This window comes from Sorex araneus, chromosome X, assembly GCF_027595985.1.
Source record: "Sorex araneus isolate mSorAra2 chromosome X, mSorAra2.pri, whole genome shotgun sequence".
Taxonomy (NCBI): domain Eukaryota; kingdom Metazoa; phylum Chordata; class Mammalia; order Eulipotyphla; family Soricidae; genus Sorex; species Sorex araneus.
In genome coordinates this window covers 257442402-257458500 of record NC_073313.1, presented here as the reverse complement: position 1 = coordinate 257458500, position 16099 = coordinate 257442402, and positions in this window count along the sequence as shown.

Sequence of the window (16099 nt, the reverse complement as noted above, 5' to 3'; positions counted from 1 at the left end):
AGCTGATTGCTTCATTTTTTTTTACAGACTTACAACTTTTCGTGTTTGTGTTTCAGTCATACAATGCTCGAGTACCCGTCCCTCCACCAGTGCCCATTCTCCACCACCGATGATCCCAGTATCCCTCCCACTCCCCCACTCCTTCCCCACCACCCCACCCCACCTCTGTGGCACGGCATTCCCTTTTGTTCCTCTCTCCTTTTGGATGTTGTGGTTTGCAACAGAGGCACTGAGTGGCCATCATGTTTGGTCTGTAGTCTATTTTCAGCACACATCTCCCATCCCCAGCAGGTCCTCAAACCATGTTTTACCTGGTGTTCCTTTCTCCGTCTGAGCTGCCCCTTCCTCCAGCATGTGAGGCCAGCTTCCAAGCTTGGAGCCAACCTCCTGGCACTTAGCTCTACTATTCTGGGGTGCCAGTCTCCCATCTTGTTACTTTATATTGCACAGATGAATGCTGATTGCTTCATTTTTAAATGCACCAGCATTTAAATATTATTAGGGCCATGCCCTGGTTTTGGAACAATTTCATAGATCTTCCTATCAAGTTAGAAGGGATATAGGGATGATTCTGAGGTTTCGACATCAAAACTAGATATTAGGCCATGCCCCTAATATCTAACACTGATACGCAAGAGGTTGCTGGAAGGTCTCCCTTTGGTTCTCACCCATCAGTAATAAGAAAAAGAAATATCTTCATGTGTCGTGTGGCTTCCTGACACCTGGAGCTTGACAAATTCATTTGCCCAAACTTGGGGAATCTGGCATCAAGATTTGATTATGCATTATCGTTAATCCTAACAGCAAACCTTAGCAAAGTGTTATTATTATATTCATGTTAAGACTGTAAACAAGCTTAGTTGGGTAAGAAATGTGTTGCCCAATCTCACAGAGAGAAGAGTGAAATCAGGATTTGCCAATAGGAAGCTCTAACTTTCAAGACTTCCTGTTTTGGTCTCCGACAACCCTCCCACTCGCTCCATAGATATTATGAATTTCAGAAACCATTGCCAGCAGGACAGAGTCAGGTGAGCAGAAGAGTCAGCTCAGAGGAGCTGTCAAATTGTAAATAAACCAGCAGCATCACCTAGGAATCTGTCAGTACATTATTTCTTTACATTTTCACGGATGTTTGAAAACACTAAAACCACTAAATCCTCCAAGAACACCACATTTGCTCAAAATGTTGGCAGGCTGAACCTGACAGTGAGGTGTTCAGAAAATATTAAACACCTAAATATGATTGATTGTCCTTCCTAGGAGAGGAAACCAGTGTTTAACCTTTCCTCAGTTTTGTACAACCCCTTTTCAAGGTTCTTTTTTTTTTCCCTTTTGAGAAATCTAAATGCTTAAGCCAGATAAGTCTTGAGGTATCACATAGCTTCGCCTCAGAAGAGTTGTGTGGAAAAAATCAGTAGCCCCAAAAGTACTTAATGAAAATTCCATTCTTTGCGTGCATCTTTCATAGAGAATGGAAAAAGGTCAGATTCCTGAACCATGGGACCCAGATCCAGACCTCATTTCCTCTCAGATCAATTTCTCCTTTGTCCTGATGTTGCTTGGAAGACTCTCACTTGCCACGTCTCCAAAATGCTCTCTGACACTCTACCCATCTGAACCAGCTCTCTTCCTCTCTCTTCTACTTCTTTCCTCCCCTTCCCGTCCACCATGCCTCTCTGGCCGTTCTTTCCATTTGACACCATAAAGAAAAGAAGAAAAACTACCGGAGTCATCACATTCCTAAGTGTGAGAAGTTCACAGTGACCCCAATTTCTCATGCTTCTCTTTCAGCAGTGTTGATTTTAGAACAATTTCGTAAATCTTCCTATCAAGTTAGAAGGGATATAGGGATGATTCTGAGGTTTCGACATCAAAAAAAAAAAAATGCCTTGTTTGCACTCCCTCTCCCTATCTCCCTCTTGGCATGGCTGTGTATGAGCATAGGGGCTGGCCCGCTGGAAGATGAAAAGAGAGACTAACTGTTCCAGCTAAGAATACCCTAAACCAGCATGTAGTCAGCAAGACAGAAAATGTGAGAATTAGGCCAAGAGCCACACAGCCAATCAGCAGCTGATCACCACTCATCACAGAGACATAAGCAAACCCAGGCAAGACCAGAAGAATCACCCCAGGCAAACTAGGAACTCAAGCGCTAATTAACATTTGTTATTCAAAACCACTCACCTTTCGAGTGACTTGTTACATAGCACCAGCTAACTGATGCATTAATACAAAAGAGGGAAAACAGGAGTTAGAAGCAGCAAGGAGATAGGCGATCCTCACCTGTAGATACATTTTATTTTATTTTATTTTATTTTATTTTATTTTATTTTATTTTTTGCTTTTTTGGGTCACAGCTGAGGATGCACAGGGGTTATTCCTGTCTCTGCACTCAGGAATTACTCCTGGCGTGCTCAGGGGACCATATGGAATGCTGTGAATCGAACCCGGGTTGGCCGAGTGCAAGGCAAATGCCCTACCCGCTGTGCTATTGCTCCAGCCCTGATAAATTTTATTTTTTATTGGTATAAGCTGATAGTTATTATGTGGTCTCTAGTGACTGGATAATTCAAAGGTTCAGTGACATTAGTTCTTTTGTCTTTGAATCTGAGAATTAAGATTAATGCTAGGCAAGACTTCAAGAAACAAATAACAACTATGGGCTTACTATTATAATTGTAGAATATCTTCTATGTAGCCTGGGCTCTGCTTGCTCATTGCAATTTAATCTGAATCCTTTATCACAATCTAAAGCAAGGATCGTTTTCCACACATGTGGCTTCTGATCAGAGTCCAGTGCTGGTTTTGCTGAGAGCAGAGCGTGCATATCAAAGAAACATAGATCATGGTCTATGAAAGGTTTATGTGTAAGCAACAGCAAAGTGTAAGTCACTGGCTCCTGACAGAGCCATAATAAAATCTACATGTTGGCTCCATCCACTTAGGAAATATTCCCCTTCTGAGGATATTTGTTTGCCTTCAGATATCTTGGACATAAATTGTTTTGAAGTTAGAGTATATAACTCTGAGATACTGACAAAGAACTACCTTCACCTTATCCCAATTTTATCCCCACAAGATATGCCATGCATTGGGTTTTTAAAAATACAGAAATATCATTTAATAATAATGATGATGATAAAGCATTTTCTCAGGATCTAACACACACACATTTTGAGATAGATTAGGTTGAGAAATAATATGTAATGTCACCATCTGGTAATTCCCTCCCAAATAGTGGAGCTATCTCTGTGCCAATAATCAGCATCTTATTAATGCCTTAAAGCAAAAGAGATAATCTTCAAGGAGACATATGGGAATTGTTTTGTAGTATTTGATAACCTCATAAAAAAAGAGAGAGCTTTGAAGTGGCTTTGGTGTTTTTGCTTACAACACAGAAATCAAACATAACTAAATTAAGCAAAAAGAAATGTACTGGAAGGATTCAGACATCTCATCACTGGAAGAAAAAAAAACAAAAGCAAACAAACCCAGGAGGAAAAAAAGCTGATACCAAACAGGACAAGGTTCAGAATTCTAACTCTATGTAGAGAGTGTAAAGAACTATTTCAAATGCAACACTACACTATTGTCTTCAAGCACAAACTCCAACTATTTACTCTCTTTTTTGTGTCTATTTTGCTTACGATTTAAATTCCTGGGCAAGAGCCTCATTTGTGCTGTCAACTCAATGTGTTCCAGACAGGGCTTGATCACTGTGATTCGCCATCCTGTGGGGTATCTACCACTGGGGCAGAGCCTCTGATGGGGTGGAAGGTGTGGAAGGATACAGGACCCCCTTACACAACACTGGGTTCTGCATCCAAATGCAGAAATCCAAGTCCAAATCTGAGAATGAGAAGAGAACACTGGGAGATCCCATAGCACAAGCCTACCACTGAAGTCCATACGTAAAATATTTTGGAAAACTGATAAGAATGTCCCTACCCATTCCTCCAGTCCACTGTTCCTCTCTGTTTTCTGTGTCTCAACCTGGAGACTTATGAATATCAAACAATCTGAATCCTTTATCAAATGCTCCAGGTACAAGGTCTAAGGTGAAAGGGGGAAATAAAATATTTGAAGGATTTTTTTGAAGGAAGAGCACTTATGACCTTTCGGTTAGTTGGACCTAGAGAAGACCCTGTTATTGTCCCCAGCAAAAGGAGGAGCAGATGCTTATGGAAGAGTGTAAATAAAGACAATGAAAAATGGAAATCAAAGTCAGAATTAAATCTACTGTATGGAGGTGAGGGGTGAAACACCATGATAGTTATTATACTCTAAGCAATCTGGAATAGGTTGCTATGTTAACATCTCTGCCTTTTCTGTGTCTTAAAGGTGGCTTCAAAGTCACCAAAAACTATTCTGTAATTTGTGTATTTTTCAAACCATTTCTACCAGAAATATTTCCGTGCTCTTTTCCTTGTACCTAAGTGAATTCTTTTCCTTCATGATTAATTTATTTAATCTTGAACAATCTTGTTAGTGATGGTGGAGAATAACATATCATAATCCTTCCTATAAATATCTTCTCTTATGTTTACTGTTCATAAATCTCTCCCCCATCCTGCTGTGAATCAATCTGAAAGATCAAATACCCTTCTTTCATCGGTGATATATATTCAACCTTATAAAGCAAGATTATCTGAGAGAAGGGGTGTCACCTTCCTTGTGTCCACCAAAGACAGGGGTCTGTTTGCTCCCCGTTTAGGGTGGAGATGATTTAAACCAGACATATATGTTGAGTCGTCATAGGTCGCTTCCCAATCTTCCTTTAACTTGTAGGAACCAGAGTTATAGCACCGGTGTGAAGGCACTTGCCTTGCATGCAGCCTAGCCTAGTTGATTAATGGCAGCACACAGATCCTGAGATTTGCCACTCAGGATCAAACACTACAAAGGTGGCCCAGGTAAGCCCCATCACTGCTGTGCCCAGGCCGCTCTGCATCCTCAGGTCCTTGGGTTGGTCAAAAACTGCCAGGAAAATTGACTCATACCCAAAATGCTTCCTACCCAGAACAAGTCAGCCATGACCCCACTTGGGGAAAACAGTAGTTGGAAGACAGAAAGAGTTGCACTGCAATAGTAACAGCTGCTTTTTCTAAGGACACTGACCTGGTGTGTGAATCTCACCAAGTTGGAGAAACCAAAGTATCCATGAAAGTGTCTTCATTAAAGCAACATAAGGTTCTGCCTCATGAACAGAAGGCAAGGAGATTGTGCAGTGAGCGTGCTTTCCCCGGGTTCAATATTCAGTGCTGCATGGCTCCTGAGCACCACCTGGCTTATCCCCCAAAGCCCTGGAGGCTTCAACACACCATTCCTGATGGGGGTACAGTAGACACCTGAGAGCAGCGCATCCTTGAGCCCTGGCACTCGACCCCTGGCATGGGAGCCTAGTACAGCCTTCCAGTACCACTTGTGAAGACACCCTTGCCCTACTTAAAAGAGTCAAAAATGATTATCAAAAAAAAAAATGGAATTGCCAGGACTATCCCCAGGACCTCTGTGCCTCCTGAATACTTCGTGAAAGACTCCAACACCACCACCATCCCGGAAAAAAATTAGAATAAGGGGCTGAAGTGATAGTACAGTGGGTAGGGTGTTTGCCTTGCACGGTCGACCCGGGTTCGATTCCCAGCATTTCATATGGTCCCCTGAGTACCACCAGGAGTAATTCCTGAGTGCAGAGCCAGGAGTAACTCCTGTGCATTGCCAGGTGTGACCCAAAAAGCAAAAAAAAAAAAAAATAGAATAAAAAGTAAACACCTGCATGGTGTAACTATTGTCTAGTCCAGGTGCCTGGGCAGAGTTTCCCTCAAAGTATTTTAAGTCATCTCAACCTGGATTGAAGTCAGTACCGCAGAATCCCAAACAGGTGGAGAATCAGCAAGTGCTCTTAGAAACAGAAGCCAGAGCAAGAGCAGCAACCAACTCAGCCAATCAGGAGGTCAGTTGCAAAGCTTTCAGGTTTGAGTTTCAGTCGTACAATGATTGAACACCCGTCCCTCCACCAGTGCACATTTTCCACCACCAATGTCCCCCGTATCCCTCCCACCACTCCCCAACCCACCCTTTCCCCTGCCTCTATGGCAGACAATTTCCCTCTTAGTCTCTCTCTACTTTGGCGCATGATGCCTTGCAATGCAGATACGGAGAGGTCATCATGCTTGGTCCTTTATCGACTTTCAGCCCACATCTCCCATCCAGAGCAATCCCTGATACCATCATTGGGGTAGGTAGCTTTAATCTGGAGTGACCTGTAGGTCATAGCTTTAAGGCACAATCTTGCATCAGGGCTACTTTTTTGGGCTACAAACGAAGAAATAGGGCTCGGAGGGTGAGGAAACCTATGCAAGATGACACACGTGTGGGAAGGGTCAGAGGCAGAATTCGGAGCTGGTGATCCAGCTCTAGGGCACAAGCCTGAAGCCGGTGTTCTCCCAAGATGAGGGAACTCATGGCAGCTCAGTATCAAGACCAGAACTGGCCGCCTGATGGGCCTTGAGTGGGAGACAGGCTTGGCAATGCATCATCAGTCACTAACTCCTGCGGGGGCCAGCTTGGTGTCGGGTCTTCAGCTCAGGTAAACCACGAGAGAATCTACGGGCCTCCAACGGGCTCCCACCTCACTGCAGTGCCACATGCATAACAGAATGACCAGCCACTGAATCTGTTCATGCCCCTGGTCCATCCCCGAGTGAACCACAGCTCAACGACCTGCCCGGGACTTCCAGCCTGCTTTCCTCTCCAGTATGGCCCCCTGAGCACGGCCAGGAGTGATCCCTGAGCACAGAGCTAGGAGGAAGCCCAGAGCACAGTTGGGGATGGCCCAAAAGCCTATAAGGAAAAATATTAGAACTTGGAGTGAGCACTGCGAGACCACCATCCAGTGTCACCCTGGTGGTCCTGAGCACCAACTCTGAACAGTACCATATCCTTGCACCTAAGCACTGCCAGGCCTGAAGACCCAGGTCAGCTGTCACAGGAACACCCCTCAGGTCCCTGAGCACTACTAGAGATGCTCACCCCCCTTTTTAAAATGTGCCTTTGCCTGCAAACAGTTAAAAGAAAGATCACTGCATCACGTCACTGTATCACTGTCATCCCGTTGCTCATCAATTTGCTCGAGCGGGCACCAGTAACATCTCCATTGTGAGACTTGTTATTACTGTCTTTGGCATATTTAATGCATATTAAAGCTAAGTAGCTTTTGTATGTACGTGTGCAATCTTTTCCCACACGTCTGTCGCTGAGCCCTTGGGTGGCTTTCAGAGCTTGACCATTGCAAATAGCACTGCAATGAACATAGGTGAGCACGCATCTTTTTGAACTGTTCTCATGTCCTTGAATAGATATCTAGGAGTGGACTTGCTGCAGATCAAGCGCTATTTTTATTTTTAATTTTCTGAGTAATCAGGGGTTTTTTTCCATTTTACTATATTTTTAATGAATCATCATGAGATACTGTTACAGACTTACAAATTTTCATGATTACATTTCAGTCTTACAATGATCGGGTACCCATCCCTTCATCAATGTTCCCAGAATCCCTCCCGCCACCCTCACCCCACCCCCTGCCCGCTGCCTTTGTGGCAGGCAAATTCCGTTTTGAGTAATCAGTTTTTGAGTATCAGTTTTTCCAGCGGGTAAATCAGTTTCTATTACTGCTACCTATTTATGAGAATAATCTTTAGAAATGCAGATATAATGGAGACAAGATGACCCACATAAAGCAGACCCCCACAGGAAATTCTGCAACAGAGCAAAAACATTCAGAAGAAAAACTGATGAAATCCAAATAATTCTAGAGTTTGGTTAATTTCTAATTTTTCACAAATGCTAAGTGGACTCTTCACAATTTCGTGTAAATTTAAGTTTATGGTGAAGACCCAAAAAGGTAAGACCCACTTGATTCTTTTGGGTTAGACAGATTGCACAGTAAATAAAACCTTTCATACAGTTGACCCAGGTTCAATCACCAGCACCACATATATTCCCCTGAGTTCGAACAGGAGTGATCCCTGAGCACAGAGCCAGGAGTAAGGCCTGAGCACAGCCAAGGCAAAGAAACCAAAAAAGATTATAAGTTAAAATTTATTCTTGGGGGGGGCTGAAGCAATAGCACAGCGGGTAGGACATTTGCCTTGCACTCAGCCGACCCGGGTTCGATTCCCAGCATCCTATATGGTCCCCTGAGCACCGCCAGGGGTGGTTCCTGAGTGCAGAGCCTGGAGTAACCCCTGTGCATCGCCAGGTGTGACCCAAAAAGCAAAAATATATATATATATATATATATATATATATATATATATATATTGGGCCGGAGGTGATAGCACAGCGGGTAGGGCGTTTGCCTTGCACGCGGCTGACCCGGGTTCGATCCCAGGCATCCCATATGGTCCCCCAAGCACTGCCAGGAGTAATTCCTGAGTGCAAATCCAGGAGTAACCCCCGAGCATCGCTGGGTGTGACCCAAAAAGCAAAAAAAAAATTATTCTTGGATTACACGATGGTATTGAAGAGCTAGATTACCTGGGTACTGGAGGAAACAGCTTTCTTCTCTAACTTTACCCCCTCCTCCCCACCCCCACCACCAACTGACTGTGCTTTGGCAAAATGCATTAACTCAGGCTAAAGAATATTGTTGTGTTCTCAATGTTTTGTGTCCCTCCTCCCTTAAATTCCTATGTCAAAAAACCAACGGTTGAGGTGCAGTATTAGGAGGCGGCACATTAGACAAGTGATCATGTCATGAGGTCGGAAACCTCAAGGACGAGATTTGACGCCTTTCTACAAGAGGTTCCACAGACGTCTGGAAGCTTGTAAGAGCACCCTCCCCACCCTAGGGACGCTGGCATCCTGGTCTCTGACTTTTAGCCTCTAGAAGAGTGAGGAATAAATTTCTGCTCTGTGTAAGTCTTGCAGCCCCAGTGGACTGATGGTGACTATCACATAACTCATGAAATTGATCAACATTCCAGGCATATGCCATTGTGGCATCCTCATAAAAATCCACAAGATCAATTTTGAAACCGAGGACGGTGATTCTACAAAGTCACGATTCTGAATTCCCCGGGCAACTACTCGTTGAGAGGCAAAACTGCACCAGGACTTTATAAGATTTCAGTCACTTGTCTTGTGGTCCATCCTCACCCCTCGCTCTTGTCCAAATTGTCATGTGTAGGAATTGAGTCCTTGTCTTCTAGATGCACAAGCACTCAGCTCAGTGCTTAGTTTATATCAGCAATAGCTCACATGTGCAGGTGCCCTTCAAACTCTTTTTCTATGTGTATAGGCGGTGGGGGGGGGGGGGTAGTTGGAGTAGTTGGAGCCACTCCTGGTAGTGCTCAGGGTTTACCTCCTGGCTCTGTGCTCAGGGATCACTCCTGGTGGGCTTGGGGAACCATGGGTTGGTTGCATGCAAGGCAAACACCCTTCCAGCCATACCATCTCTCCATACCTACAGCATGTAACATGTAGACTTTGTAATAACCACATAAAGTAGCCAACTCAACCCTAAAGGGGGTGGAGAGATAGTGCAGCAGGTAAGGTGCTGGCCTTGCACACAGTCAGGCTTGGTTTGATCCCTGGCACCCACTATGGTCCCCCAAGTCCTGCCAGGAGTGATCTCTGAACACAGAGCCAGGAATAAGCCCTCGGAGCAGCCAGAGGTGGCCCCTAAGAAAACAAAACAAAACCCACAACGTTACATAGAGATTCAATGGCATCATTCAGTGTGGAGTTGCATGAAGGAAATCTGACCTGAAAGTCTCTGTTCTTGTCCTGATAATGCCAAAAGTTTGCTAAACGAGGGAGCAGTGGCAGAGGGAGGGGGGAAAATGATGGGCAGGAAGTGTAAAGCTGGTGGCTCTTCGGGCTCAGAGTCAAGGATGGCACTCAGGACCACCAGACCTGGAGACCCTGTGAGGGTCCAGTGTCACTCCATCAAACGCGTTTGCTCATGATGCCAAGTTGTAGATTAGAAGAGGTCTAACTGGGCCTGGAGGAAGACTGCAGTGGGCAGGGAGAGAAAGAGAAGGGGAGGGGAAGGGAAAGAGGAGGCAAGGGGAGGGGAGGGGAGGAGGAGGAAGGAAAGGAGGTGAGGAAGGAGAGTGGATGGGAGGGGAGGAAAGAAGAAGGAAAGGGGAGGGGATGGCACTGGGACAGGGAAGGGTGATGGGATGGTAGGGAAAGGGGAGGGGAGAGAAGGGGAGGAGGAGGGAAGGAGAGGGAGGGACAGGATGGGAAGGGGGCGGGATGGGAGGGAGAAGGGAGGGGAGGGGAGGGAAATAGGAAGGGTAGGGCATGTCAAGGTAAGGAAAGGCAAGGCAATGCTGGGACCCAGAAGAGGGCAAACCCAGAGCGGTGAGGATAGCGAAGATAAGCAGGGTTCGGGATGCAAGGGGAAATGTGGGCGTTTCTCCCGGATGCTTCCACACCATCACCAACAAGCTCGCCAGGAGGAATGAGGAGCAAGACAGCAGAATCTCACAGCTGTACAACATTCGATTGACTTTCTCCTGGAGGGCCCCCACCCTTGTCCTCATTCTTTCAAAGCCTTGGATCAAAATTAGATAGAACAGTGGCATAAAAGACCCAATTTATCTAAAGTGCTACTTCCCATTTCTACATGCAACCAGGGATGTCTCTGAGGCAACGCAGAAGCAGGAGATCTAAGTTAGAGTAATGACCTGCACAGTTGTTTATTGAGAGCTTTCTAGGGACTTTCACATAGTTTTCACTTTCCGCGTTCAACAGGCTTTATGGAAATATTGCTACTGCTTTAACAACAAACAATGTGGGCTTAGAGATATTTGTGAATACCTGAAATGTAACAAGAGGCAGAGTCTGGCTTTAAACTCTGGTCTCTCTGGCTTTAAGCTCAGGTTCTTAACCAGTCATCTACCCGGCCTCCTGATTTACTCGAGAGACTTCGAGAAAGTCATTTGGGTTCTCAGAATCAGCCACTCTGACAATTCTAGTTGGTGGAGGGAAATCTTGAAGACCTTTGAGAATCACATAAAGTGGGTTAGATCAGCCTTCTTAATGATAACCTGACTCAAGCAGGGATCTTGTTAAAATGTAGGTTCTGATTCTCATGGGTCAGAACCCCCATGTACCCAGCAGGTTCCTGGGTACCCGCTGATAATGCTGGTCTAACCCGAGTTCAGTCCCTGGCCCTTCATATGTTATCCCTAGCCCCACCATCAGTGATTCCTGAGCACTACCAGGTTAGAGAGGGAGGAAGGAATGAAAGAGGGAAGAAAGAAGAAAGGAAGGAAGGAAGGAAGGAAGGAAGGAAGGAAGGAAGGAAGGAAGGAAGGAAGGAAGGAAGGAAGGAAGGAAGGAAGGGAGGGAGGGAGGGAGGGAGGGAGGGAGGGAGGGGAGGGAGGGAGGGAGGGAGGGAGGGAGGGAGGGAGGGAAAGGAAGAAAGAGAGAAAGAGGGAAAGGAAGGAAGAGAGAAAGAAAAGAAAGAAAGAAAGAAAGAAAGAAAGAAAGAAAGAAAGAAAGAAAGAAAGAAAGAAAGAAAGAAAGAAAGAAAGAAAGAAAGAAAGAAAGAAAGAAAGAAAGAAAGAAAGAAAGAAAGAAAGAAAGAAAGAAGGAAGGAAAGAAAGAGAGAGGGGGAGAGAGAGAGGGAGGGAGGGAGGGAGGAAGGAAGGAAGGAAGGAAGGAAGGAAGGAAGGAAGGAAGGAAGGAAGGAAGGAAGGAAGGAAGGAAGGAAGGAAGGAAGGAAGGAAGAGAGTTAAAGATCTATGGAAACAAAACCACTCCTTCTCCTTAGAACTGGCAATCTCTCCTTGTCTTCACTTTCTGCTCCCCTACCATGAGCAAGACCTGGAAATCACAACAGTAAATGTTACTATTCATTGAGTTCTGCAATACTGCAGGTGTTTCAGAAAGGTTGGTAAAAAGTACAATCTACCTTTTTGATAGAAAGTATGGAATTTGTATGATAGCAGCCCTACCCAACTGAGATAGTATATTTGATGTACTCAAGACTTGCAAAGGATCAGATTCCTTCCTTGCAGAAACTCAATGAAAAGCGATCTGGAACTCTTCTTTCAGTCGTGACAAAAGGGAGGTCCAGAAAACTCAGGTGACTTGCTCGTGACTATAATTAAAAGACAGGACTGGACCAAGAACCCAAGCCAACTGGCTCCTTCCCACATGCAACACTGCAGAGCAGGAAGAAGTGGGTAGAAGGAAAAAGACTGAGGACATAACAGAAACAATGACCACACACAAATCTGCTTAGTGCTTGCGTGAAAAGCATAGTATTTTTCATTTCCAGAGTAAACACTAATGATGACTTTCTCTGTGCAAAGGCTATGCATGAAAACATCAAGATTTTTTAAAGACCATTTTCATGAGATTAGAGCCTAAACCCAATGCTTGCATCAAAAGCAGGATGTCACTGTCACTGTCACTATCACTGTCATCCTGTTGATCATTGATTTGATCAAGCGGGCCCAGTAAATTCTCCATTCATCCTAGCCCTGAGCTTTTAGCAACCTCTCTTTACTTGTCCTTCCCAACGGTGCCGCTTTACAGGCTCTTCAGGGTCAGGGGAATGAGACCCATCATTGTTACTGTATTTGGCATATGAATACACCACGGGGAGCTTGTCAGGCTCTCCCATGTGGGCAGTAAACTCTCGGTAGCTTGCCAGGTTCTCCAAGAGGGAGAACTAGGCTCCGGGGAGCTTGGTTTTATAGTCTCTGGATGTTGGCCATTGATGGGATTACGCCAGGGGCAGTTTCTGGGTGTGACTGCCTAGCTACTGGAAAATGGGGAATCTGGGTGGAAGAGGCCTAGTCCCGATCCAAGACCCTTGGAGATCTCGGCTCCAGGGTCCCACACACCTGGGTTCCTCTGCCGGTTCCTTCATGTGTGAGGCTCATCCGAACGTGTGGGGAGTATAAATTGTACTACATAAATACTAACATGGTATGTTTTCATTATAATTCACTTTCAAATGTCTTCAAATTTTCTTCATTTTCCTTGTTAGTTTTTTGGCCACTCCCAATGGTTCTCAGGGGCTTTTCCTGGCTCAATGCATAGGGATCATGTTCAGTGATAGCACTGTTGCACTGTCCTCAAATTGTTCATTGATTTGCTCGAGGGGCACCAATAACATCTCCATTGTGAGACTTGTTGTTACTGTTTTTGGCATATCGAGTCCGTCACGGCCAGCTTGCCAGGCTCTGCCATGTGGGCAGGATAGTCTTGGTAGTTTGCCGGATTCTCTGAGAGGGATGGAGGAATTGAACTTGGGTCAGCCATGTGCAAGGAAAATGCCCTACCCACTGTGCTATTGCCGCAGTCTACTGGGTAATTTTTCAGACTAATTTGGTAAGAGAAGATACACTGCATTATTTCAATTCTTCTAAACATACTGAGACTGGTTTTATGGCCCAAAATATAATCTTTAGTGAATGGACCTTGTCAATTTAAAAAGAAAATGTAGTCTGATAGCCTTAGGCCCAGTGTTTATAATTGTCGATTTGTTAAAGTTGGATAATAATGTGGTCTGATTTTCAAGTTCCTTATTCCTGTTTTTATTGTCTATCGATCACTGTTAAAGAATACTGAAATAGGCCGCCAAAATGTGATCCCGGGGGCCGCATGTGTGTGCGGCCTCTCCGCAGCTGCACGAGCGTGACTCCAGACGCCAGCTAAATTTTTCAGCATGGGCAGCTCCTCACAGAATGTCTCCAGATTGAGAACTAAGCCGCGGCCCCATGCCCGCCCAGGAGGGGAAAGGTATTTCTCTCTCTCTCTCTCTCTCGTCTCCTCCTTGCCGTGGGTGAAGGGCGTGGTGACCACCATATTATGACAACCACAGGTGGGGTTTACAAGCTTGCAATGATCCAATATCTGGAAGAAATCTCCCTGGACTTAGTTGCTAAAGTACAGAAATCCAAAACCTCATATCTCTTCACAACAGGTCTGACTCTAGTGGGGTGCTCCTAACAATAATAGTGAGGTTTTTGTTTAAATATTGAATGCAACCAAAGTAAATAGAAAGTAAAGTGAAGTTTATCAGTTACAAGGCGGGGGGGGGGGGGGGCCGGGATGGGAGGTGTACTTTTTTTTGTTTTGTTTTGTTTGTTTGTTTGTTTTGGTGGTGGGATATGGGCACTGGTGAAGGGATGGTTGTTTTAGCATTGTATAACTGAGACTTAAGCCTGAAAGCATTGTAATTTTCCACATGGTGATTCAATAAAATAAAATTCTTTTTTTTTTTTTTTTTTTAATGATGTCCCTAATTTTCTTTTTTTTTTTCTTTTTTTTTTTTTAACTTGCTATTTTATTTTATTTTTTTTTTAATTTTTATTAAATCACCATGTGGAAAGTTACAAAGTTCTCAGGTTTATATGTCAGTTATACAATATTCAAACACCCATCCCTTCACCAGTGCCCAAATTCCACCACCAGAAACCCCAGTTTACCCCCCCGCCCCCACCCCCCTACCCCCTACTGTATAACTAATGAATTTCACTTCATTTTTTCTTTACCTTGATTACATTCCATAATTCAACACAAAACTCACTATAGTTGACATAACTCTCTCTCTCTCTTTTTTTTCTCTTTTTCCTTTTCCATTTTTTTTTTTTAAATTTTTCCCCCTCATCCCCCTTCCTGCGCCTCATAGTATGGTGTACTCCACGCCACGTTGGCCAGCGTGGGCTTTTGCTTAGCTCATAGTCCAGAGGTGGCTGTTACATTAAGAACCTTCAATATTTCAACAAAAACTTACTGTTATTATTTGGAGTTTCCCCCCCAAGTCTGACCTGTTCAAATGGAACCCTTTCACATTGATGACAATTATAAATGTTAAGTCGCGCGGACGCAGTAGCGTCCGCGCGGTTTTGGATTTCTGTATAAAGTCCTGGGAAAGTTCTGCCAGAAATTACATATTTCCTCCGTTAGCCGGCGTGGGGCAAAGGCTTAATTCACAGTCTCCATACATGGGTGCAGGCACTTGCTGGAACCCCAATTCCTAAAGCTGTCTCTGGTTCCCGCTTGTTCCACATCCACCGGCTCTGCAGGGGCATGGGCGCCCGGGCCGAAAACCCGGCCGGCCGGAGCCGAGCACGGGCCCGACTAGGGCTGGCTCTGTATCCTGCGGCTGTTTCAAGTTCAAAGCACACATTTTTTTTTTTTTTTTCCGCGCCACCAAGTTCGTACCTTCTCAACGGACCCACAAAATGTCGGACTCCACGCCTTCTCCCGGAGGGGAGAGAGACCAAGAAGGAAGGTTCTTTCCTCCGTTAGCCGGCGTGGGGCAAAGGCTTAATTCACAGTCTCCATACATGGGTGCAGGCACTTGCTGGAACCCCAATTCCTAAAGCTGTCTCTGGTTCCCGCTTGTTCCACATCCACCGGCTCTGCAGGGGCATGGGCGCCCGGGCCGAAAACCCGGCCGGCCGGAGCCGAGCACGGGCCCGACTAGGGCTGGCTCTGTATCCTGCGGCTGTTTCAAGTTCAAAGCACACATTTTTTTTTTTAATAAAATAAAATTCTTAAAAAAATAAAGAATACTGAAATAGGGGCTGGAGCGATAGCACATAAGGTAGGGCGTTTGCCTTGCACGTGGCCGACCCGGGTTTGAATTCCAGCATCCCATATGGTCCCCTGAGCACCGCCAGGAGTGGTTCCTGCCAGGAATAATCCCTGCGCACCGCCAGGTGGGACCCAAAAAGCAAAACATAAATAAATAAATAAATAAATAAATAAATAAATGCACTTATATGTTCATTGCAGCACTGTTTACAATAGCCAGAATCTGGAAAAAACCCGAGTGCCCTAGAACAGATGACTGGTTGAAGAAACTTTGGTACATCTATACAATGGAATACTATGCAGCTGTTAGAAAAAAGGAGGTCATGAAATTTGCGTATAAGTGGATCAGCATGGAAAGTATCATGCTAAGTGAAATGAGTCAGAAAGAGAAAGACTGACATAGAAAGATTGCACTCATCTGTGGAATATAGAATAACAGAGTAGGAGACTAACACCCAAGAATAGAAGAATAGTAGAAATAAGTACCAGGAGGTTGACTCCATGGCTTGGAAGCTGGCTCCACATT